Source organism: Pleurodeles waltl, chromosome 5 (assembly GCF_031143425.1).
Source record: "Pleurodeles waltl isolate 20211129_DDA chromosome 5, aPleWal1.hap1.20221129, whole genome shotgun sequence".
NCBI lineage: Eukaryota > Metazoa > Chordata > Amphibia > Caudata > Salamandridae > Pleurodeles > Pleurodeles waltl.
In genome coordinates this window covers 483971794-483996723 of record NC_090444.1, presented here as the reverse complement: position 1 = coordinate 483996723, position 24930 = coordinate 483971794, and positions in this window count along the sequence as shown.

Here is a 24930-nt window from a genome sequence, read left to right as displayed (position 1 = left end):
TCTACATAGCCATCAAAGATGTTTGAATGTTTTCAAATTTATTTAGAAAACAAGGTACAGATTGCCACTGCATTATACCAAGGGCCAAAACACAGCAACTTGGGTGACTCAATTCGGATGTATCACATACTCCACATATGCTTTTACTCCTTTAACCTGAAGCATGGCTAAAGATAAGGATTATGAGATCTACTATAAGCTATGTACTTGCTCTTACTCACAAAGTCGTGGGAATGTACTATGGCCAAACATAGGATTACCAAAAGTCTGCATGTTATCAGAACATCTATTTTTATGCCCTAAATTTTTCCCTGGACTTGGGATGGACTTTTCCCATCAGGAGCAGGAGCAAGACTGATTTGCATATGGCTGAGTCTAAACTGGAATGGCTTGGTGAGCAAAAAAAAAAAATGATGGATTTAGATCCAGATTTGTGACTGAGGGTGAATGTTTGACATGGTAAATTGAACAATCATGTATGTCCTCTGCAAGTGTCCCATACCTTTTTTTCATTCTGTTTGGTGGAGTTCTGATGGCTTGGGTTCCCCAAATTGTACCCCTACTGGTTCATCAACCCAGACTAAATAGTGGCAGGTCCTAGAAGCAGCAGATTAATAATGCCTCAGCACAAAATGTAACCTGTGCCGCTACCAAGAGATCGGCTATTGGCTGTCTAAGCCCCCAAACAAGGGTCTGTTGTTTATGTTATGTATGGGGCTTAGTATGTGTGATTTACTGACAGTAGGTGAATAGTGGGATACATTTGAGCCCAGAGGTGTGGTACACAAGTTGTTTGCCCTCCTGCCACAGGCTGTCTTAGTCAATGATGGACCTGGTAGTCTGAAGATACCACCTCCCTGAAACTAGTTGGAATTTACAGATGAGGAGAAAGGTGCCTGTGTTTCCCAGTCTTGTTAGGTTTCCTCCTGCTTTGGTGAAACCCACTTATCCCTTGCCTCCTGTGTTAAAATCAGTATCAGAAGAAATGAAAACAGAAGAGGGCTGTCTAGTCAGCAATCAACTAACCAACCTTGACCAGTCCATACTGTACTGATTTGCAATTCTTGGCTTTAGAATCCAGGAAAAGATGCACAACTTAAAGGAAGAAGTACTTTTAAAGAAATAAATTATGTACTGCAAGATTCTAATAGTGCCGTTTGGTCCTGATAAGCCGCCAAAGCACTTCTGGGTTGCCTGCTAAAAAGTAACCCTCTTTGTTGTGCATGATGATACTGTCTGGCCAATGTTGGAATCATTAGGCATTGTAAGTGAATTATGGCAAGGTGCTGCAATAATTTCATATCAATCATGCGGTTGTGCATAAGCATGAAATGGCGAGCTTTAAGAGAGAGAGAGATGCATTTTCAGACATGTACCCTGTTCTTGGTGGTTACACTTGGTTGGTAGCTTATGGATTTGTAGTCTGTTTTTTATGAAAATGATTCAGTATTATGTGGGGAGGTTCAGAAGAATACTCTAATCATGTGACAACAATCTTGAAGGTGTGCTATGCATGAAGTGTTATATCAAGCATGCAAAAAGGAATGGGAGGAATACTTGCAATAAGTCTAACCAATGGCAATAACTAAGGAGCATTCTAACCCACAGTTCTTTGGCCCACCATGCCACCTCAGATTACGGCCAGCCATATGCAAATCAGTCTTGGACCTGCTCCAATAGGAACAGTGCAGCCTGAGCCGCCAAGCCACGTCCCCTCTGAAAAGGTCAACCCAAGCAACCCCAGACCAGTTTCGACTCCATTCGACATCTTCAGTTGGGTGTAGCTTGGTTCCAGTGGCACAGTGAGCAAGGGGCCCATGCTTGGGCATATCCTTGACCATTTGGGAAGTTACATCAAACACTGTATTGTTGTTGCAGTATGCATGGAGTATGGTATAAATGTGTAAGGTAGGTGGAGTCAAACTTGATGATACATACCATCATCTTATAATGTGGCCTATGTCTGATCATATGTGGGGGAACAGCAAGGTCAATCCCTCCAATAATAACTGGAGCTACACCATGCAATAATCCAGATGCCATTAACGTAGCCTTAAACAGAAAAGAATTGTACTATTTGACCAACAGTATGCCCCCATCACTCAGGCACAATATAGACATACAAGGAATGTGATGGTGGAAAGTAGCCTGGTCCTAAAACAATTACATTGCTTGCATATCTCTCAATGACTAAGTTGTTCCTCCAAGTCCCAGTTACTTTTCCCTTATTATGCAAGTCAATATTAGGTAATAAAACACTGAAAATAGTTTCTTAAGCGGTTGATACCATAATGACTGCCTAGTTGGTCAGCATATTCAAATTGAACTCTTTGGAGGAACCTTGGAAATATCAAAATAGTTGATGTGGCATTCATATATCCGTTCTTAAATAGATAATCTTCAAAAGCAGAAACCAACACTTTTTCACATGTTTATCTTTTACCATGACTATTAATACTGTAATCATAAACACTCTTTTTATAGGATTATAAGAAAATGTTCATATTTAAAAGCAAGCCCTTATTTAAATTTGGTAGACATTATATATTGGTCATATGTTCTGAAAGAAACAAAGTTCAGCGCTCAAGAGGCAACCATCAGGCATGATAACATATTGTCTAGCACCATGCTTATCTTAGAAAGTAATTTAATGTCATAGCAAAATGTGATATTGCTCAGTTCAAATAGGAATACAAATACTGTGTTGTAATCTCATCTAACAATCACAGTGAATCCCTACACCTTCTACGATGCCCTCTCCCAGCTCTAGGAGATCTCCTAGTGTCTACAGTCTATGGACATGGTCCTTATTGACTCGCTAATCAGTAGATTATGAACTGGCTGAGGATGAGAACCCACTGAGGTTATATATATTGAAGAGAAAAATTCTCATTACAGACTCCGGTTTATTCAAAGGTAATCTTTATTCATCAATTCCAGAGCTGTCAGTAGAATTAGATTTAAAATGTATGAAACGAAGGAACAGCCGACACTTGTTTCGCCCTCTATGGTCGGTCCACCCAGGGCTTTCTCAAGCTGTAAGGAATCAGAGGATAAACTAAGTCAAGTGGTAAGCTATACTAATCGAATGCTAGGTTAGTGCAGGCATAATAGTGAGGCATGCAGAGCCCTTAATGATCCTCAAAGCATTCTGACTATATTTGAGTCCACCATATATAGTGAATCGTATGAATAGGTGATAGTGCAAATTCCTGGACACCAGATATAGGGCCAGATGTAGCAAACATTTGCGACTCGCAAATGGCCTGAATCACAATATGCGACCCTGCAAAATCGGAAAAGGGATGCAAAAAAACCATTTCCGAATCGCAAATTGCGACATAAGCCATTACCGACTCACAAAATGTGCGACCCCATTGTGCGACCTGCAAATAGGTAGTCGCAATTTGCGAGTCGCAAACCGTATGAAAAAGCCACTCGCAAATTGATACAACTCGCAAAAAGCCCATTTTGCACACCCAAATTACCACTAACTCAGAGCAGGTGGTAACCATAACCAAAGTATAAAAAGAGACCCAGAAGGCATCTGGGTTACTCAAAATGGCTGAAATATATGTGATAGCAAGGAGGAGGAGAGTCCAGGCCGCCCAGCAGAGGAGGAGGAGAAGCCAGAGACAGGAGAGGATATACAGAACCAGGCAGACACTTTTCCAACAAACTGAGGAGGAGATTTATGACAAATACAGACTCAGCAGTGCAGCAATTTTAGAATTTATTGATCTACTCAATCCGCAGATTCAACGAAAGACTGTGCGCGACAGCGCCATCCCCACACATGTGCAAGTGCTATGCTCACTGCACCTCTTGGCCTCGGGTAGCTATCAGGGGGTCATTGCTGTGGCAGGTGGGGTATCCCAAAGTGCCCTCTCAAGATTCTTCAGAGGTTTCCTAGATGCCATACTCACACACATGTCCAGATACATATACCTACCCAGGAATGAGGCAGAAATCAACAGCACCAAGATGGAATTCTACAGAATTGCCAATTTCTCACATGTAATAGGGTGTGTAGACGGGCACATATACAAATATGCCATCCTGCAAATCTGGAATATCTGTTCCGCAATCGGAAGTGTACCCACTCACTGAACATCCAGGTGGTATGTGACGCCCATTATGTCATCACTGACATGGTAGCCAAATTTCCAGGGAGTACACATGACTCTTACATTTTCAGGCACAGTGGGATACACCAACGCCTAGAAGGTGGGGAGTTTGGAGACGGATATCTCTTAGGTATTGCTGCAGACACCCTGAAGCCATACACACAGGTCACTGTAGAAACCATCCATGCCCTGCTAACATTGTTAGTTTTTGCCACACAGGTGACAGTGCATATGCGCTACAACCATGGATACTTACCCTGTACCTAACACCCAGCAATGAGAATGAGAGGCGATATAACAGTGCACATAGGCAGACCAGAAATGTCATAGAGAGGACCTTTGGACTGTTAAAGGCAAGATTCTGATGCCTCCACAGAAGTGGAGGTGCGCTCCAGTATGCCCCAATAACAGCTTTCAAGATAGTTGGTGCATGCGCTATACTGCACAACATTGCCACCAGACGTGGGCTACATCTCACCCCTGAAGACCCAGATTCGGAGGATGACGAGCAAGAGCTACCACATCGCCAGCCTGGGGATAGAAGCATTGCAAATCAAGGCAGTCAGAGACAGGACTACATTGCAAACCAGTGCTTTGGAAGGTACGTGGCAACTGTCACCACGCACACTTATGTCACACACAAAGAGCCCAGTTGTGAAGTGGAACAAACAATACTTTTTAATAAGTGAACCTAATAACTAAAGAACTGAACTGTTGTTCAGGGGATGCACATGCCCACCCTCAATGAGGACACATTGACTCCATGTGCCTCATGTGTCCTGCAGTGTTTGGGCCTAACACCTCCCCCTGGTACGCCCATCATGGCTTGTGCTAGGTGGGTCAGCAGACCCCTGATGTGCACTGCCACTCCGCTAGACACGTGTGTTTGTGGCAGATGCGCTGCTGATGGTGGACCCCTCCTCACTGTTCTGAGGTGTCTCAGCCGTGCCCCTAGCCACCTTTCTGGCCTCCAGCATGTCCACAGTGTGGCTAATGCGGACCAGTCTCCGAGCCACATCCCCTGCAAAGTGGCCCAAGTCCACCTGCAAGCTAACAGTACGTTGTGACAGCCCTGTGGTGTTCACTGCAAGATGGCCAATGGATGCAGCCATGCGGTCCAATCTCTGTACCAGTTGGCGCTCATAGCGCCTTGCACTCTGTCTCTCTGACACCAGTTCCGTCACCAGTTGCCGTATGGATAGTGCTAGGTCACTGACATTGTCATTCAAATGTATGAACTGTGTGTTCACTTCTGCCAGGCCATGAGTAAAATTGTGCTCCATCCTCTGCATTCCCCCAGAAATAATTCTCAACTGCCTTGTTTGCAGGCGCTGACCAAATAGGAAGGATGCCTCTGCTGCAGACAAGGATGCGTCACCTATATCCTCCTGGGACACTGCGTGGACATGGAGTCTGCGTCTGTGACACGGTGGTGCTTCTTGGTCTTGCTGTCTCACGCTGTGACTGGGAACAGGTGCTGTGTCTCTTTCCTCCATGTTCACTTCTTCAGCTGGAGGGAACTGTGGTGGTGTGGTGCTGGGCCCTGTAGTGGCTGCTGCAGCCTCCTGCCCTGCCTGTGGCCTGCTTTCTTCACTCGGTGTGGCTGGTGGGGGTGTCTTGTGGGAGACCTGTGGGACATAGGGAACACTCTGTCAGTATCTAACATCTGTTGTATGTCTCCTAATAAACAGTTGCCTATAAGCTGCCTACTGTACTACATTGCCCATAATGCACCATTCTGGTGGTTGCTAGTCTGGAATGGAGCTAGTCTGGTTGTGCATGCTGCTGTGTACTGGGTGGGTGCGGGTATAGCATTTATAGGTGTACATGCATGTTTCATGGTACTCACTTTTTGATGTCCCTTGCGCTGACTTGTCCAGATCTCCCATTCCTGACACTGCCTCAGGCTCCAGGGTCTGTTCTACCAGTTCCTCCATGGCTGTGGGTGGTGGGATGGTGGATGGGCCTCCTCCTGTGCCCCTCATCTCCTGAGGTGCTCTGCCACCCTCTCCTTTGTCCTGAAGTGCAGGTCATACCACCGTTGTTTTAATTTCCTCCATGCTTCTGTGGCTCACTCATATGGCATTTACCCTCTCCTGGATGTCTTGCCAGATTCTCCTCTTTTCAGTGTCTGGGACACTCAGGGCAGCCTTTCCAAACAGCTGGTCATGGTGCTGGCAGCATTCCCCTGTCAGCACCTCAAGTTCCTTTTCAGAGAATTTCATTTTTCTCTTCCTGCCTGCACTGCCTGAGTCTTCCATTGTTGCAGCTGTTCCTCCAAGTAGTTACTCAGCAGTTAGTAAAGTATGTGGTCCTCCCTCCTCCCAGGTGTATTTAATGACTTCCTGGCTCTGATGTCATCAGCAAGAGCCAGGAAGTGTTTTTCCAACTGTTTTGCTGCACCTGCATGCAATTTGCGGCACAGTCACAATTTGCGATACCCAACTCGCAATTTGCGAGTTTGTTTTTAGCGAGGTCGCAAAAAGCGACCTCGCTAAAAGCGGAATCACAATCTGCGGTGCAACATCATTTGCGAGTCGCAAATTGATGTCGCTTTTTTTTTGTTGGATCCCATTTTGCGAGTCGGAAATTGCGAGTCGCAATGACTCGCAATTTCCGACTCGCAAATTTTTTGCTTCCTACATCTGGCCCATAGTGAATCTGAAAATCCCTAAAGTCAAATGTAAGTGAATACATATATGTGAAGCATCTCGTTTAATTGGGTGATAAAATACTTAAAATGTGCGTGAAAGAAATCCGTGATCAAAAAAGAAGGTGAGTTAGTATTGGTGCTGGCACGTCTAGTTGAAGAATAATTGAAAACAAGATTTGGTAATCAAAGGATAAGAACCAAAAGCACAGGATTTAATTATCCTGCTCTCCAATCCATGCTGAGCCAAAATATTACCACATTTCAAAATTCATATCCTTATAAAGTAAAACGGCACATCATGTCGAAAGGTTGTCAAATATAGCACAACATCTCATCGTCTATGGTCTGAATTGTATTGACAAAAGTAAAACAAAAATCATCCATCAATGTCTGTAATTAAAAGAAAATATGAAGTACAGAAAAAATTCAAATGGTGATTAGAGGTATAGTAGTGAAAGAAAAGATAAGGATTTATTAACATGAGAAAGAAACAATAAAGATAAAAATCATAAAGATAAAAATCTTTCTAAAAAAATATGAAGGTAAAATTAGAGGAAGTTTATGTACTAAATTGATGAACTAAGGGGCATATTTATACTCCATCTGCGCTGAATGTGCATAAAAAATGTTGATGCACAATCGGCGCAAACCGTGCACCATATTTAAACTTTGAGGCCCGAGCCCACGGATGTCAAAATCCCGCCGTGTGTGTCATTTTCTGGATGTGGGAAACCGACTTGCGTTAATGATATGCAAGGTAGGCATTCCCGTCCAAACAAATGACACAAACACCCGTGGACCATATTTATGCTACAGCGCAAAAATTCTGCACGGCCGGGAGGCAGAGTTGGAAGATGACGCACAGCCTGATTTGCGTCAAAAATTGACGCCTGGGTCAGGGCAGGTGTTAAAATGGGTCAAACACCCCTGTATTTAATGAAACCACACAGAAGCAACAGCAGAGCAGCAAAAGGAAGACATCCAGTGTGCACGCAGACGCAGAGCGCTGGAACAACAACAGCAGCTTCCACAACACCAGCAGGGACCCCAAAGGCAACGCAGAAGGCAGGAGAGGATATTCCACACTAGGACAACCCTTCATGGCCTCAGGGGACATGATATCATCCAGAGGTACAGGTTGAACTGGCAAGCCATTTGGCAGCTGCTGCGCAACATTGAGCCACAGTTGGCACCCAGCTTGCATACACCCCACACCATCCCATCAGAAACCAAGCTGCTAGCTGTACTACACATGTTGGTAAGTGGCTCCTTTCAAACCACTGGCGCCCTGGTTGCTGGGATCTCACACCATCATACTCCACCTTCCTGCCCAAGGTACTGGATGCCATCATCACACTCCCAAACACACAGCAGAAGCAGCAGGAGACCAAACAGGGGTTTTACCTCATTAATGGGTTTCCACACGCCCTTGGTGCCATTGACTGCACTCATGTACGCCTTGTGCCACCTGTTGCAACTGAACATCTATACCGCAACAGGAAGCACACACACTCTATCAATGTGCAGGCCATTGTGGATCACCAGGGATTGATCACCAACATCGTGGCAAAGTACCCTGGGAGTGTTCATGATTCATTCATCTTCCGTCACTGTAACATCAATCAACACTTCCAGGATGGACGATATGGAAATGGACTACTTGTTGGTACGTACAGAAACCTGCTTATATACACACTGCACAGCAACCCTCTAGGACAAACAACACATACACCACAACAGCGACATGTGAACAGGAACACACTGAGGTTGTGACACCGCTAGGCATGTTTGATATCCTCACCCAATGGGAGACACACCTAGGGACAAAGTACCATTCCAAATAAAAACCACTCCACAGACACAAGGGGAAAATGTAAACAACACAATGACAAACACATGGTGCCAACTGGCAGTACATCTGTGAATAGAAAACTCCAATAACACATCAATAACACCCCAAACAAACACCCTTCCAGCCAATACGTACTGTGTAAGGGGTGTGGAACGTAATTTGCTGCAGGTCAAACACTGTGACTCACATAGCATTATGATGACTACAATAAAGGTCACATGCAATCATTGAGGCCATTCCAATATCTCACATCACTCCTGCACTCACATTGCCCACTACCAAGAGGCAAGTGGGCTGTGCGAAGAACACATCTTGATGGTACTATATGGAAGGTGCACATTCCTACACATACGCATTGTGTCAAATTAACACACACACAACATATGTACTGCTATACGGACCTTCTGAAACTCAAACCGACAACCTCACAACCAAGGTAGCCAGTTGAACTAGACCATGTGCAGTTGTCTAGGTAGATGTTACAACCTGAGTCAACTTGCCAAGGGCAGATAAATAGGTCTGAAGTGAACTCGTCACACATGTGAAATTAGTGTACAGTCAAATGTTAAGACATCAATGATCACAATGTATGGAGAAGTTTGGCTAATTGTCACCTTGCAAAATGTAAGCGTCTCACTGATATTTAAATTAATCCATTGCATATGTCAAAAGGTATGGGATGTCCAGGGTACATAGAGGCAAACGTGTTACCACCACTGTCGAATTGATTCTGTGTATGGAACTATCATCTCACCCCCAGTGAAGACACAGGGACACCTGTATCACAAGTCACAATGCTAGGGAGTACACACTGTACTGCAACTCCCAAAATATACTGCTGACAACCGGTCAGCAGCCAAACACTTGTTCAGCCAAGGAAACAACCCAATGCTGATGGTACATCCTAGAAGCCTAGGAATCAACACAATAACACAAACACAAATAAGTCACAGACAACACAAGAGAACTACTGCCATGCAAAGTGATATTGATGGGGCAAGCAACATCAACATGATCTCAATCATTTTCTCTTTCAGCTGATCAGGGGTATGGGATCCAGGCATGGATTATGACACTATTGGGCAACCCAAGCACTGCAGCAGAGCGTGCCTACAATGAGGCACATAGGAGGACATGCACCATAGTTGAGAGGAACTTTGGCATCCTGAAGTCGAGATTCAGGTGCTTCGACATCACTGGTGGCAGCCTCCTATACTCACCAGAAATGGTCTGTAAGATCGTTTTAACCTGTGCCATCCTGCACAACATTTGTGTACGAAGGAACATTCCCTTAATAGAACCAGAGCCACAAATGCCTGAAGAGGAGGAAGAAGAGGATGCTGGCCATCAACATGAGGGGGACCAACCCAACACAGCTGCAGGATTGCTTAGGAGCCAACATATTGTCAACAATTTCTTTTGAATCAACTCACCATCACCACTGTATTAACATATGTAAATAAACACCTATAATAATCATCATATCATGGTCTCGGTAATCATTTTTGCTCACCTTTATCTCTAACTATCAGAATAAGAGTGTAGCCTCATGGAGCATTGCTGATATACCGATCAGGAAACAGAAATTTCCAAAGCAATTTTGATGCGTATTATTCAACAGTCACATTCACATACACTATAAATGACATATATCCTGTACATTTCACCTTTGAAGGGCAATAGCAGAGGACCACACCTACTTCACACATACATGTTGGCAACATGATTCTTTGCAGCATATGGCACACAACTAAGACTCCATCAGTCAATGATGGAACAAAATGCATCATACATGAGGCAGGGGATGTGCAATTGCAACAGTAACATTAATGTATGGCCACACCCTTGACAGCAGTTACTGTTACATTACCTATCTTTGCAAGGACCATGTGTGACTAGAATTCCATATAAGCGAAACATAGAGAGCACAAGTGCCACACCTATGACAAGCATTGCGCACATGACATTCCATGTACATGTCAGCCCATGTCCTAAGTCCTGACACACCCATGTTCCCGGTCTCACCCCACCCGTCTTAAGAGGTCCCTAGAATGGTAACATGTGTACCCAGATATTCCCTCCTCTACATACACACAGACTAACAATATTAATCCAGTGTGCTTCACCCTTTAGTATGGTATGCCATAGTCATTGTACATCTGTTTGCATGGATGTCAGGTTAAATAAAGCACTGGCTTGTAGGCTCTAAGCCCTTTTCTCACCTGTAGATTGCTTCCCATGTGAAAGGTACTGTTGGCCATTTGAACTCAAATCTCACCTACAGGACTTGTGAAAAACTGATGCAGCACACACCTGTGAGCACCTCCATGCAGACCAGCCATCTGCCCATGAAGATGCTTGGAACAGCATAGAAGCTGCCATTTTATCGATTACACTGTTATGCATTGCCAGAAAAATTAGCTGTGTAACACAGCCCTTGGGTTTATGTGTCACCTTCCAAAACACAAGACAAACACAGTTTTCCATGTCAACTGTCTTGGTCTTCCTCCGACCAGTCTTAGTCAGACCCCTGATTATGTACCTTGTAAAATTGCTGGATCCTGATTTACCCTGGACCCTGTTAGCCTGACTGGCACCTGTCTGTGCGTTGCCCTAAAGGTTCCTTGTGGCTACATATGTATCATAGTTGCTTTCCCAACCCTCACATTCCTCTGGGGGTATTTTGTCAGGTGTTTCTTCAATGCATACTCAAATAGGTTATATAGCATAATTTGCTTACTTATCGTACCATAATTGGGAACTTGTCTCCAAATACCCAAATCATGGCCTATTCCTTTTTTTTGGGTCTCATGTGTGCATGAGTGACAAAGTGTGACAGTCTACCATGGCTGTATGCAGGGATTGGGTATGGTGCCTCCAGCAGAACCTGCAACGTCAGATAATGTGCATGAAAAGTCCGCACATGTTAGGACCCTGACAGTTCACACGCTGATTCACATTGCTCACAACATATTGATGGGCTGTGCATGGTGAATAGCTGCAAGATTAATCAACACAGAGGCTATGATGTTCCCAGATGCAGTGGGAACTTTACAGGCCAACCTGTTTACAAATGTTGTATTGACACCTGCCGGTACAAGACTCCTGAGATATGATCTTACTCAGCACTCCAAGGTTGTCCTGTTGACAGTCTCATAACACGTCTGCAGTGACAAGGTAGGACCATCCCCATATGGGAACTCAAATCCTCATTGGCTTTACTTCCATTGATCTCAGAAGGATACTCAGTAGATACAGGAATAGCCACCACTGACTCATGACTAGACCTGGACGTAACTGTGACAACATACACCCCTAAAATATACAGGATTAACATTGGCCCACACACAGGAACCAGACAACTCTGTGCAATTGATCACTGGAAATATGTGGCCACGTGCTGCTTGGTCTGCTGGTCCGCCACTGCCACAGGAGAGTTGTGGTTCTGCCATATGACCTCAACTGTGACGTGACATAACAAATGTGGTTTATCTTTGGCTCTCAGTGTCAATAACACAGTACCCACTTAGTATGTACATGTGCCTGACTCATGGTGGGTTCACCAACAAGTGCCTAGGAAGCAGTATCCAAAATTTCAGGACATGTGATGGCCAAGTTTTGGACCATTGACATGAACAACCGTCTGCTATCTATCCAGTGCATGCTTTGACATTTGTGGTGTTTATGTTACCCAAAAACTAGAAAGTGCACACAGCAGTTGTTGCTACATGTATGACGAACACATGTCCTCTCTCATTTCCACACTGACTTACATCTGAGGGTTGGAAATATTGACTCCACCTGCATACAAGCATATTTGCAATAATGCATCTTGTGATGCTCACACAGTGGGTCAACAACAATATTAGTAGCCAATTCACACACATTGAGCCATAGCCATTGAGGTACTGTACTTATGTGCGTCACCTTGCTATCCTCTCCTGACGCCAAACATGCCCAATTTGTGTAATACATATATGTAGGCCACACGTTTGGCCAGCTATTGCATCAGTCAAGAGTGAAAATCCTGTACAAGAAGTATCAGATCATGGTCCGCAGTAGTATGATGTGTCACATGTGCCCATACACCGTCATGCCCAAAGTGGGTGCAATCAGCCTATCTCAGTATTGTCACAACTGTAATATTACATTAAAATGGTAAAATGACCCAAACCCAGTTAATGCCTGAAATTTTGTTGCATACGCATAAAAAAATGACACACATGCATCTAAAAATTACGCTTACGGCTGAAAAACGATGCATAATGCCCTGAAAGAACCATTGGCCCTGAGTGGTATCCTCCACACTGTACCTCCAAAAATTGGTTAAGTTTAAAACTATTTCGAAACATATGGATGCGGGCTCAAATCTACTCCTGTGCGCCAAAATAAATGACGCGCAGACTGTATGCGTCAAAATATTTTGACCATGGCGATAAAAACACCCTCCATTTTAGGCAGGAAGTGATGTAATCCTGTTTATAGAATAGGTACAGTGGGTGTACTTTCACTTTCACTTTGCAGTCTCTGATATTTCCTGTAGGGCTGTATTTCAATTTGTCTCTGTATATTTAGTGAATTTGTCTCCTGTGTGGTCTTTTTATTGTCTTTTTGTGATTAAAAACTTTTAGCATCTTGTCTGAGTGTTTTTTGTGCTCATTTGTGTTGTAATGTATTGTCTTTGTTTTGTTGGGAGTCTGTTGTGGGTAGTGTTAGTTTGGGTATAGTTGGGCTGTTTTAGTAGTTTTTTTAATTTTTTTCTTGTCCTACTTTCCCCTATTCTCCTTTGTTCCCCTTAGTCCCCTATTTCTCTATTCTTACAAATATGTTGGGAAGGCCTCATCTTGGCAGGATGGGAGAGGATGAGCTGGGTGGATTCATTTGGCTGGTGTGCCATTTCCTACCCCTAATGATTGAGGCAGGTGGACGTGTGATACAGGGGTATCACACTGAGGCACGGAGGCTCCGGTGGGCAAAGGTCTTACATCACCTGCAAAGGATTTGTAAGACACCCAGAAACTAGCACCAGCTGAAGCATGGCTGGGCTGACCCTGTCTCCAGGGAGCAAGATCTGCTGTACCACCTGGGGATTGTGATTGGTGGCCCTGTTGGTGAGTACAAATCATGTTAATGTACACGTTTAATTGCTCTGTAGTGACATCATCTGATTTTTACAATATCTGCCGGCAATGTTGTTGAGTGTGTTGAATGCTACAGAAACACACATGGTCGTATTTCTACTTTGTTAAGGACCACAATTGCTAGCTGTTAGGAAGCAAGACCTCTGCAAACGTACTGAATACATTTGCATTATGTAAGTTAGTGCTGCCTTCGTGTCAAACAGCAACACAAATCAGGAGCCAATTATGTATAGCTATAGGCCACAGTTGCCTGTGAGGTATAGAAATGTCCAACTCATTACAATCATTTGTTAACGCAGCAGCTAGACTGACTTTCTAAACACAACATGAGGCTGAAAATGAGTGCAGGCTTCACGTCAATTGATGATAGCAATGTGGGCCGAACATATGTCTCATGTGTGTCTGGTGAGTGTGTAAGGAAACCGATCATGGAAATTCTCAAAATCTTAGGGATTATTGTGCCCCTCCTTCATTTCGGATACGTGTCTGATCTGGATTTGGACACATAGGTAACAAGTTCTAGCTGCGCTCAGCTAATATCTTAGACTGGTATTTGGAGTTTGTAGTGCCACATTTCGATTAGGGATGGCTGGTCAAAGGTATGCACATGGATTCATATCTCTATGGTTGGTGCAACTCATCATAGCTGTGCCACATCAAATGAAGAAACTGTAACAAAATGAGGGCTAACAACTGGCCCTCTGTACATTGTACATGTGTGTCATAAATTTGTCATAGTCACAATGGCTGGTTGACTGGTAATGGGAAAGTGGCTTTAGATGTCTCTCATGGATACACATGATGAGACGAATATACTCCATGATTTTGTCTGCTCACTAATGAAGGAGCATGTTTGCCAACACATGATAGTTAGGGCCACTGCATGTGTGCAGATATGTGAGTATCACTCAATGGAGACCCCTGGTATGTACATGTTAGCCGTGCTATGTAGGATGCTGTATCATCATTTCTGAGAGGCTTTACTTTCTGATGTACTCTTACACATAGTATTTGTCTTTGGAATTGTTGTACAGTGCACAGATATTGAGCACATTTCTCCCTTCCATGCCTTACAGGTGGACCGGCACCCTACACTGTTGGAGAGGTGGCTCTATTCGAGGACCCAGACAACTCAAGTAAGTGTTGATATGTCTGTTATGTGTTGTGTTTGCTGGTGATGTGTGATGGAGTCCTGTGTGTTGGACACAGAGCAAGGTGTGATGTGCTGGCCAATCATTTGTTTTGTTCCATGAGTGGAATATCACTTTTATCACCATCTTTGAGTTGGCCAATCCTTATCCTATTGTCATATTTTGGTATTCTAGGTCAGTCCTGTAGGCACGGCAATGTGAATAGGGATGAGTCATGTGGATAAAACTTGATTTAGAAAAAGTTGCAATGGACCTTATTAGTGAATTAGTCAGCCAGTCAGACCCAAATTCTCCCAGAATGGGGATGCCAAATGCTTACCCACAGACTTCTGCTTCCCTATTCACTAATGTACTTATTGAACTGTAGGTTAAACTTCCTAGCAGCATGTAGCTCCACATGTAGTGCTACGAGTATGTGGCACTTGAGTGCAATGGCCTAGGTGTGGATGCAACTCATGGCCAGGGGGGTTCTTGCATCTCTGTGTTTGTTGTAAGTCATGGCTTACTGGTAGTAAATGATGTAGACAAAGGTCTGCATTTCCAAACATGAGTGTCGATGAGATTGGTCAAGGGTTAGCTGTCTCCTATTTGGAGATCCTCCTTACTTGTGGTGTGTGTGCTGGGCCAAACACATGTCCAGCTTTCCTAAGCTTCCTGGGTGTCCTTGTTGTTAGAATTTATGAGTTGTTAGTCCATCCCCCAGACACAGGCATAGGTTTGTGAATAGTGTACCTAGGACTGATGATACGAGTTTGGTACACAGACATATAAATCAGTGAATCACTTGTCTGAACCTAGTATACACACTCATGTTTAGCACATGCTTACTATAATGGCATGTCCATTTACAACTCGCAGATCATGTAGCCCTAGATTTCCATCCAGTACAATGACATTTGTAGCCCTGGCAGTGGTGGAGGATGTACAGCATGATTGTTAGCTGACAACTGGCAGAACTGTGATGCCAAAATTATGCCTGTTGTTACCCATCTTGTAGGTTTTGGATGTGCTATGACCTTTGTAGGCTGGCTTGCCATGTACTTCCTCAGGGACAATCAATGATCTGTATGATGATATGAGCTGTTACAAGTACAATAGATGTATTGTCTGAATTACTTCTTGTGCCATTTCACACAATGCAGTACCTAATGATAGATTTTCTATGTGTCTTAACAGCTGCAAATATGACACCCATCCAGGTCAGGGAGTTTCAACGGCAGGCAATGAGATACTGCTGCATCCTTGATGTCAGGTCTGAAAAATGGCCCGCAGATATCGCCATGAACGAGCCTCCGGAGCCTGGAGGGCATTTCCACAAGGCAGACCTTCTTTGCTTACCACAACCACCACCACCACTACCACCCAGGTGGCACCACCTGCAGCTGGGACCGCTGCGGGACCATCCACAGCAACTGCTCCTGGCCCAAGCACAGCACCACCTGCAGGGTATCCCACAGCCATGGACACTACACGGCCCCATACTTCCTCGGCTGGCACCAAGACCACCCCTGCTGCAGCCATTGAGCCTGCTGCTTTTGGACAAATGCAGATCTGAGGCTACATTATTTCAGGACAGTTGTATTGACAATCTATGATAATTGACAGGAGGCAAAATTCACTGATTTACTGCACGGTTGATGTGTCACATTACACAGAGACAAAGTGGTTTTGTAAGTGCTATTTATTGAAAAGTGCTGTAGTGCTATGTGTACATTGTCCATGATTGTGAGTCCATTACAGAGACATCTTCCATTGTGATCCTACACAAGTGTAAAAGGTCATGTCATTGGACATTCTGGGGTGAAGTGTCTGACAGTGCAGAGGGACAGGACTTGCCAATGAGTTAGTGAGAGACAATCACTGGGCAGGCTGACAAGATAAACAGTGGTTTGCAGAACAGTGCTTGAGTACAGTTGTTGCAAGACTGGCATGTTACAAAGCGCAGGACCTTGGTAATAGGTGGCCATGTGGCAGGGACTAGTGCTACCGGGTACTTTTACGTGTGAAGGTGATCTGTTCCTGGTCTTCATCTTCTGATGTGTGTGTTGCCTCCTCTGCCCTTATTGGTGGTGGTTGTGAAGGGGCAACACACACCTCAGTGTGTGTAGACATGGAGTCAGACATCCCGGTAGCTTCTACCTGTGGGGGTCTTAAGGGCAGTACTGCTGCAAGGAGGATCTGCTGGTTCTTCAGAAAAGCAGCCACATCACGATGGTAGGCAGCCAGGTGGGCCATGAGGGGTTCAATGTTGCATTCATGCAGGCGATGACAGGATTGCTCTTGTAGGTGTTGGGTCAACTGTATTACAGTTGTGCTGATTTCCTTCAGCCTTTTTTCTACTTCCTGCATGATAGTTGTTCGCCCTTGCATAGCTGCTGCCTGTTCTTCAGTTGCCATCATGCAAGAACGCACCCCCAGTAGGCTGGCTGCCATATTTTCCATCCCCACCCACACCTCCTTGGCAAGCTCCAGCTGTACTCCAGCTACAGTTCTCTCAAAGCTGGTGCCAGTGTTGTCAGAGTCCTCAGCAGTATTGGAGCTGGCAGGTCGTACAATTGGGGTGGTGGGTGGATCCTCTGCAATGGCTCCTGTATCTGTGCTCCTCCTTGAGACTGAAGGTGGGGTCTGGAGGGTTCCAAGGACCTCTTGGAGGGTCTGGTGGCTGATGTTTGTCAGCTCATCATCCATGTCATCAGGGTAGTCCTAGACAGGCATATCTGCAGGAGATCCATCGTCCTCTGCAATGAAATATGGTACAATTAATGTGTCTGTGTTGTGGCATTTGTGATGTGACATGCCTGCCTTGTGATGATTTTCGCATTGTGATCTTGTTTCCTGTTCATTGCTCCAGTCTTTCAGATGGGCATTCTTCCAGGCCTATGCCCCACCTGCATGTCACATGTATTGTGGTCAGTTTGTGGACTTGTCAGCCTCATCTCCTCTAGGTGTTGGTTCTGGCCAAATAGTGAATTGCCACCTTCTTGTCCTACTCAACCCCCCCTACTTCCATTCTCATGGTGAGGCCTTTCACTGGCTGTGGGTGCTCTGATGGCACTAGCAGCCCACTTAACAATCTGGACCTGCCTCAGTCTCTGATCTTTCACATCCACCTATATGTAGTTGAAATGTAGCGTATACTATGTATAGCATTGTTCTGGCCCAAAATGGATGTCAGCATTGGTAATGTGTACTGCTGATGTTGGGGAATGTGTTGTACATTGAATTGTCCTGATAGTCGTAGCAGTGTCCTATTTCCTCCTCTGACTGTGCAGGTGTATTTCAGTGACCAGTTACATGTGTCCTCCCCCTCAATGCTGTTGTCTGAGCAGTATGACATTTGGGATGTTGCATTGTGACCCAGGCACAGGATGGACCCTGACATGTGCAGCATGGGTGTGACATTACTGCTGTGTACCTCCTAATGTGGATGACATTGGCTGATGTTTGCAGCAACTATGGACATTCAAATTTGATAGGACTGGAACTTTAGTCTTGATTTCAGGGGATTGTTAACGTTGTCATCCTAAACCCTCTAATTTGGGTGTGTATGATCCATGGGGACGTTAGTGCCATAGGCTACTTGACCAGCAAACACAGCAGAGGTGGTAGTGGCAACTGTTGTCAATGTTACATTCCAGTTGTCGGTATGGCTAGAGGTTGTTAATTGGGCCCTAGTTAATGTAGGGAGTATAGTGGCTGACGTGTGACGGGATGTCAGTTTGACGTTGTGCCCTTCCCTCCTGGCGTGGCTTTACCTTTGCAACATTGTTGGCATGGCAGCATACCCCCATGGAAAGGTTGTTGGTGTTGTGTAGTGGTGTGCCCCAGGTTTCCTCTGAACGGGTTATACCCTCCTGCCATGCCCCTTTACCCATGCCACTCCATGTATATGATGACATACATGCATTGTGTAGTAGGTATTCCCCCCTGCTGGCAGTTAACATTAGTGCATTTTAATTCCCCATGCAACTTACCCTGCATTTGCGTTGTCTACTGGTAGTCTGCGCTGTCCTGTCCTTGGATCCCTGTGATGATCTCCTCAGGGATGACGGCTGCAACCATCTCCTCCATGTAGTCCAGGGCCTCCTGGTGTGCTGGACTCCCACCTCCAGTCTACAGTGCTGCCCTCCTGTTCCTGGCCATCTTTCCCTTGGTCCTGCGCTTGCAGTCATGCCAGCGTTTCTTGCACTCAATGACTGTTCTGCGTACTTCTGCCACACTGTTAATCTTGTCAACAATTTGTTGCCATATTGCCTCTCTCCTACTGATTGGCAACTTTGAGGTGACAATCAGTTGGTGCTGGTGTTCCGTCACCTATTTAACCAGAATTTCCTGCTGCTCTGCACTGAAGCAATACTTTGTTTTCTTCTTCTCCCTGTCCTGGGTCTTGTGTGGGTCCTCCTGGCTGGTTCCTGGTCTGTTGTCATCTTCCTGGGGTCTGTACAGGCATCTAGGATCCATTTTGGCTCTCCTCTGCACAAATGGCTTGTTTGCCGTGAGTTTTGACGCTATTGCATGAAAAAACGCTGCATAGTCGGTTTGCAGTGTCGTAAATCGGCTCACAGTAATTTTCGCAGCGTTAACGTCATTTTCCTTTACGACGTGACACGGTGGTGTGCGTCAAAGAAAATGACTCACACCTGTGGTTTGCGCCGCCGTGCATCAAAGTATAAATTTGACGCATGCACGGCACACAGAAGTGGCGTTAACCGGTGGCAATATTTTTGATGCAAAACTGCGTCGGCGTAGTTTTGCATCAAAAAGTATAAATATGGACCTAAGTCAGAGTTCTGACTTGCCTCAATCCACTCAAGTTGTGTCAAACACCCCCCAAAAAGTCCAAGTAAAGAATTAAGATTACTAACATTATGAAAAGGAAGAAAAGAAAAAGAAAAAGAGAAAAAGTTATAAGCCTCACCCAAATACCGATGGTCGATTTTCGAATCTAGAAACGGCGTCCTTTAGCCAAATTTGCGTCTTAGTTACACGCCATGTTGGATTAATTTTAAACTGTTGTTTACATTTTTTCATACTTGTAGTCCTACTTTGCTTTTAATGGTCTTTTAAAGAAAGGGGAAAGGGGTGGCTAACCCTGTAGCACCATCTTTAAACAGAGTGAAAAGATGTGAGAAATTATACCTGAATGAAAATAAATCACCAAACATTGGTAGTTGCGGAAACTGCAACAGATTGTCGTTTGGTTGATGTTATTAAAGTAATCTCGGATGAGCTTGCCCTCTGGATAATGTACCCTGTTTCCCCCAGCCTTTCCATGGTCGGTTCCCCCGCCAGGGAAAGGCTGGCAGTAGGGGTGCTCCAGGACCCCTCTGGGAGCCCCTGAACTGGCCATGCACTTTGCATGGGCAGTGTAGGGGCCCCGTGCAGTGCCCCGCTGCGCAGGTCACTGCCCGATTTACGAGCAGTGATCTGCGCGATGGGTGCTGCTGCACCTGCCGCACTGAGGCATTGACGGCAGCTTTCTGCTGGGCCAGTGGGCGGAAATAGAATGTTCTTTATGCGGCCGGCAGGGTCTCAAGGGGGCTTACCGCCATGTTCATAATGAGGGCCTTTGTCAGCCGCTGCCTAAATGGCAGAGATTACATATGCGAGAAAGTGGATTATTAGTTGAGATTGATGGCAATCCACTACAAGTAACAATGTCACTATTCTTGTTAGGTCTGTAAACGTTTCAGTAATAAACCTGAATGAAACCCATGATAGCTATGGCAAAGAGTAGACACGCTTAACTTATGAAAAAAATTAAAAGTAGCAACACACTTAAAAGGTCAAAGACCCAATACTAATCCCACTCCAAATTATTAAAATAGAGGACAATTGAATAAACAAAATGACGTCAAAATGAAAAAAAAATCAACTAACAGTAACCAGAGATATGAGGAATTTTTAAAGTTTTAAATTAAAATTGCACTCAAAAGCACACAATGCAACCTGGGCCAATTGTCATGCTATACCAGGACAGGAATAAGTGTTAAGGCTGATTATGGTGGAGCACAGGCTGGATACATGGGTTGGATGATCCCAGTTGGAAAGTTATCTTCACAGTTCCCTTGTTAAAAATAGGCAGATGAAGGATGAAGTCTTGAGGAGGCCGCTGATGAGGACATTAACATTTCAGAGCTGGAAAGGTTCTGAGTTCGCACTTTGGACATTATTGAAGTTGATTGGATAGTGATCATTATCAGGTCTGGAAAGGCTTTCTACTTTCAGACTTAGACTCTTTTCTAAAAGTCAAATTTCGTCACCGGAGCAACTCTGCAAGCTATAGCCAAGAAGCATTCAAAATTGTCAGATACCTGTCGGCATTGATCCAGTTGAAGCAGATTTACTATTGTAGAGAAGAGTATAGCAGGAGCTGGTGCAAATTCAGGCCCACCAGCAATGCACCCCCATGGATCAGCTAGCAGGTTGATCCCAGTCCCAAAAAGGTTCTCCAGGCAAAAAGTTGGCAAAAGTGTTTTGGGGGTTAGGCAAGAGGACTGCACTCTGTTACCAGCCAAGGGTTCCAGTACCTCAGGGAAACGTACTTGGGGGTCAGGACTTACTCCACCAGAAAACACCAGCACTGTCCAGTACAAGTCTTTAGAAATGGTCAGCTGGGCTCTTCAGACAACAGGGCTTCTAGTAGCTTGCTGAGTCTCTGTAGCTTAACAGGAGGTCAGTAAAGTGACCCTTAAAGTCCATTTCTTTGCCTTAGAGACAAATGGGAGAAGCTCCAGTTCTTAGGATTCTCTTCACAGGTTTCAATAGCAGGTGGACTTCTTCTCTTGTATTCTAAAGGTCCAGTAGTATTCTGAAGAGGTTGCCCACGGGTGGTACATTTATGCCTGGTACTAGCTTGTGAGTATGGGTGTCTCCTGGCCCCTCCCTAACCAATAGGAAAAAAATCCCAGTAGTAACCCTACTCATTTCTGCAACTGCTTGTGTTTGCCCTACTACAAACAAACCCACAGTGACCGTCTCTACTGAAATCTAAGAAGGCAGAACATTTTTGCCTTGTAAAGCACATCTATGCTTACGCCAGAGGTGTGGCCGGAATAAAGACCAACTTCTCCTCTGTGGTCACTCGAAATCAGTCCTGAGGAAGCTTCTCTCACTGGAATTCTTGTATGACTGACTAAAGGAACAAAGGAAGGGGAAGGCCCAGGTGTTATCTGCCTGTAGCAGGGTATACCTCTCTGAAATTAATTACGCTCCAGAGCACATCCTAGATGGCCATCCTGTCTGAGGAACAAAATACCTCCAGACAACCAAGGCTTTTGTCTATGTTGTGGGAGCAAGTTACCAACTCATCAAATGGGCAGTTCTGCTCCTGGGTGACAGTTGAAAGCTCATACAACTGGCCTTGTAGAGGATTTAGGGAGCTAAAATGTGACTTTTTAAAAGTAATGCTTGTAAAATATTTAGTGCAAATCCGACTTTACCAATGAATTGGGCTTGTGATAAATATTGCAAAAAATCCTCAAGAATTAACTTTGTAGCTGGTTCCTAGGCGGAAATGAATTAATTATTTATATTATTTTTCCCCATTGCTTTCCTATATAAAGGCTAACCTTGCTACAGTGAAAATAGCTTTTGGAGATGTGTTACTGTAAGAACATATTTTATATGAAATGTTTATATGTTAAACTTTTTAATACCAGACATTTTGCTTTATTAGACATTAAGGCCTACTTAGGAGTGACTTATTAATAATTAAAATGAGGGTTTAGGCCTGTCAAAAGAGGTTCTTTTGACAGGTCATATTGGCAGTTTTAGTGAGCCTGCAATTACTTTTGCACTTGGCACAAAGGATGCTGCAGTCCACTAGCTGCATTTAACGTACAGGCCCTGCATACACTTTATACCATGTACTAGAAACTTACAGGTAAGTTAAACATGCCAATTAGGATTTTAGTTAATTTATACATGTTTTAGGACTCAGTGCACATGCACTGGTGCCTGGTTAGTAGAGTCCTAGTGCACAGAAGCCAAAACCAGCACTAAAATCTAGCACAAATCTAGCATAAAGTGGGGGTGACCACGCAAAAGAACATTTTACTTCAAAGTACTATTTTGCAAGCTGCTGATTAACTAGCAGAGATTATTTACTATTTGACCAGAGGTTGGATAAATTACCACATACCTATTTTATACAGAATATGACCAGGGGAAACATTAACAATTTTGTGGGGTTCCATCAGGTTGGCGTATTACTTTGAACTGGGTAGGTAAGCATGCATTCCCTCATATCAAGAGTGCCATCATATTAGTGCATAAAAAGTACAAATTCAGCTGCTAAATAATAATCTATTATGCTAACAGATGTGGTTACTGAGTTAAAGACAACGGGTAACACAACTGTACTTCTTATCTCAACTGTACAAGACCAGTACATCATACTGAGCAGTCCTGGATATAATGACTGGAGAATAAAACTGAGGAATACCCACCTCACTGATGACGAATGCTCAATATAGGGAAATCACATCTGTGCTAGATCTGTCCTTAGAGAAATAGCACTCTGCACCAATTTACAGCAAACCTTACATGGTTACCACTAACTGAGATGTCATGGAGCTCATCTTGATATAGCATCTGCTAGTTAATTTAGAACTGATAACATTGCATTTCAGCTTCTATGACACATAATAAAACAGACTTTTATATGAAAGGCAGACCTCTTGGCAAGTTCATGTCTAAGTAATTGAAAACAATAAATTCATATCAAATTTGATGAAAACCATTTTATATATACCAACATGTCAACAATTTGCAGAGGATTTTGGCTGATGAATGACACAACATTGTATTTCATTCATCTTGTTGCAATACTTTGTTAGTGTATCCCATCATTCTAGCCCACAATATGACAATAAGAATTAAATATTTTGTATGTTCTGTCGGATGTGGAATTGTAGGTATTTTTGGCCAGGTACTCTGGTTTCTGTTGTTTTATGATGATCCAAGAGATTTCACTATACAAGTGGTCAGGGGAGTTATTATGAATGACTCTTTTCATAGTCTTGGTAGCCTTCATTAGTGTTCTTTAGTGAATCAGTCCTCAATTTTACCAGTCTTGTAGTTTTCTAATATATGTTTTCCACAACCAGAATTTATCAAATAGATAATATTCAGAAAATTCAAGTTTGTTTCTTTTGTCTGCTGGCACAAATGGCTAATTTAAGGACCTATTCTCTCATATGAGATGTACTTGGTCAAGAATTACAAGGGTGCAACATGGAAAGTGGCCAAACAGGTGAAGAAGGAGGACCAGTGGTAGGCTTCTTCATTTTCATTTGATTTGGATGGCAAATATGTGGACACTAGGTCAAACAGATTCAGGCAACACATGAAAGAAAAGAACTAGGCTTGGTTTTAGTTATCCTCTACATCAAATTATCAACATCTTCACTGTGGATGCATTTATCTGTTGAGGAATTGGATTATAAGTATGAACGAATGCAAGTCTGTCATTGTTGAATTTCATTGATTGTGCCAAAGAGACACATACACATTGTTCTGTGCACATTTTCGGGGATGAACTGATAACATTGCAGGGGTATTCTCAGGCAGTCACCCAGGCAGTCACTTTATCACTCAGATTTTCCATCTGGTTCAAACATTTTCTGATTGCAGAGCAATTCCTACATGTGTATTCAAATTGACCAAAGAGTAGGAATAACCTTGAAATAATATTTACAGTAAATAGTGCATTACAATTGCTCAGAGTTTGGCAAAACTTCCAAGATTCAGAAATATGAAATTGGTTTATTGAAAAGAGTAAATAAAGTGAGGATCAAGACACCTGATCTTTGTCATGATAATCAAAGAAATACCATCTGTTATCATGGCCAAAATAAGACTTGAATAACAATTGTATTATTAGGATTTTGAATTAACTGCCTTCCAAATACATTAATTTATATGTTTGGTAGACTAACAACAAACATAGTACCTTTAGTACTTGCACCAACATATCAATAAAATTATAGGAAAGTACGCTTTT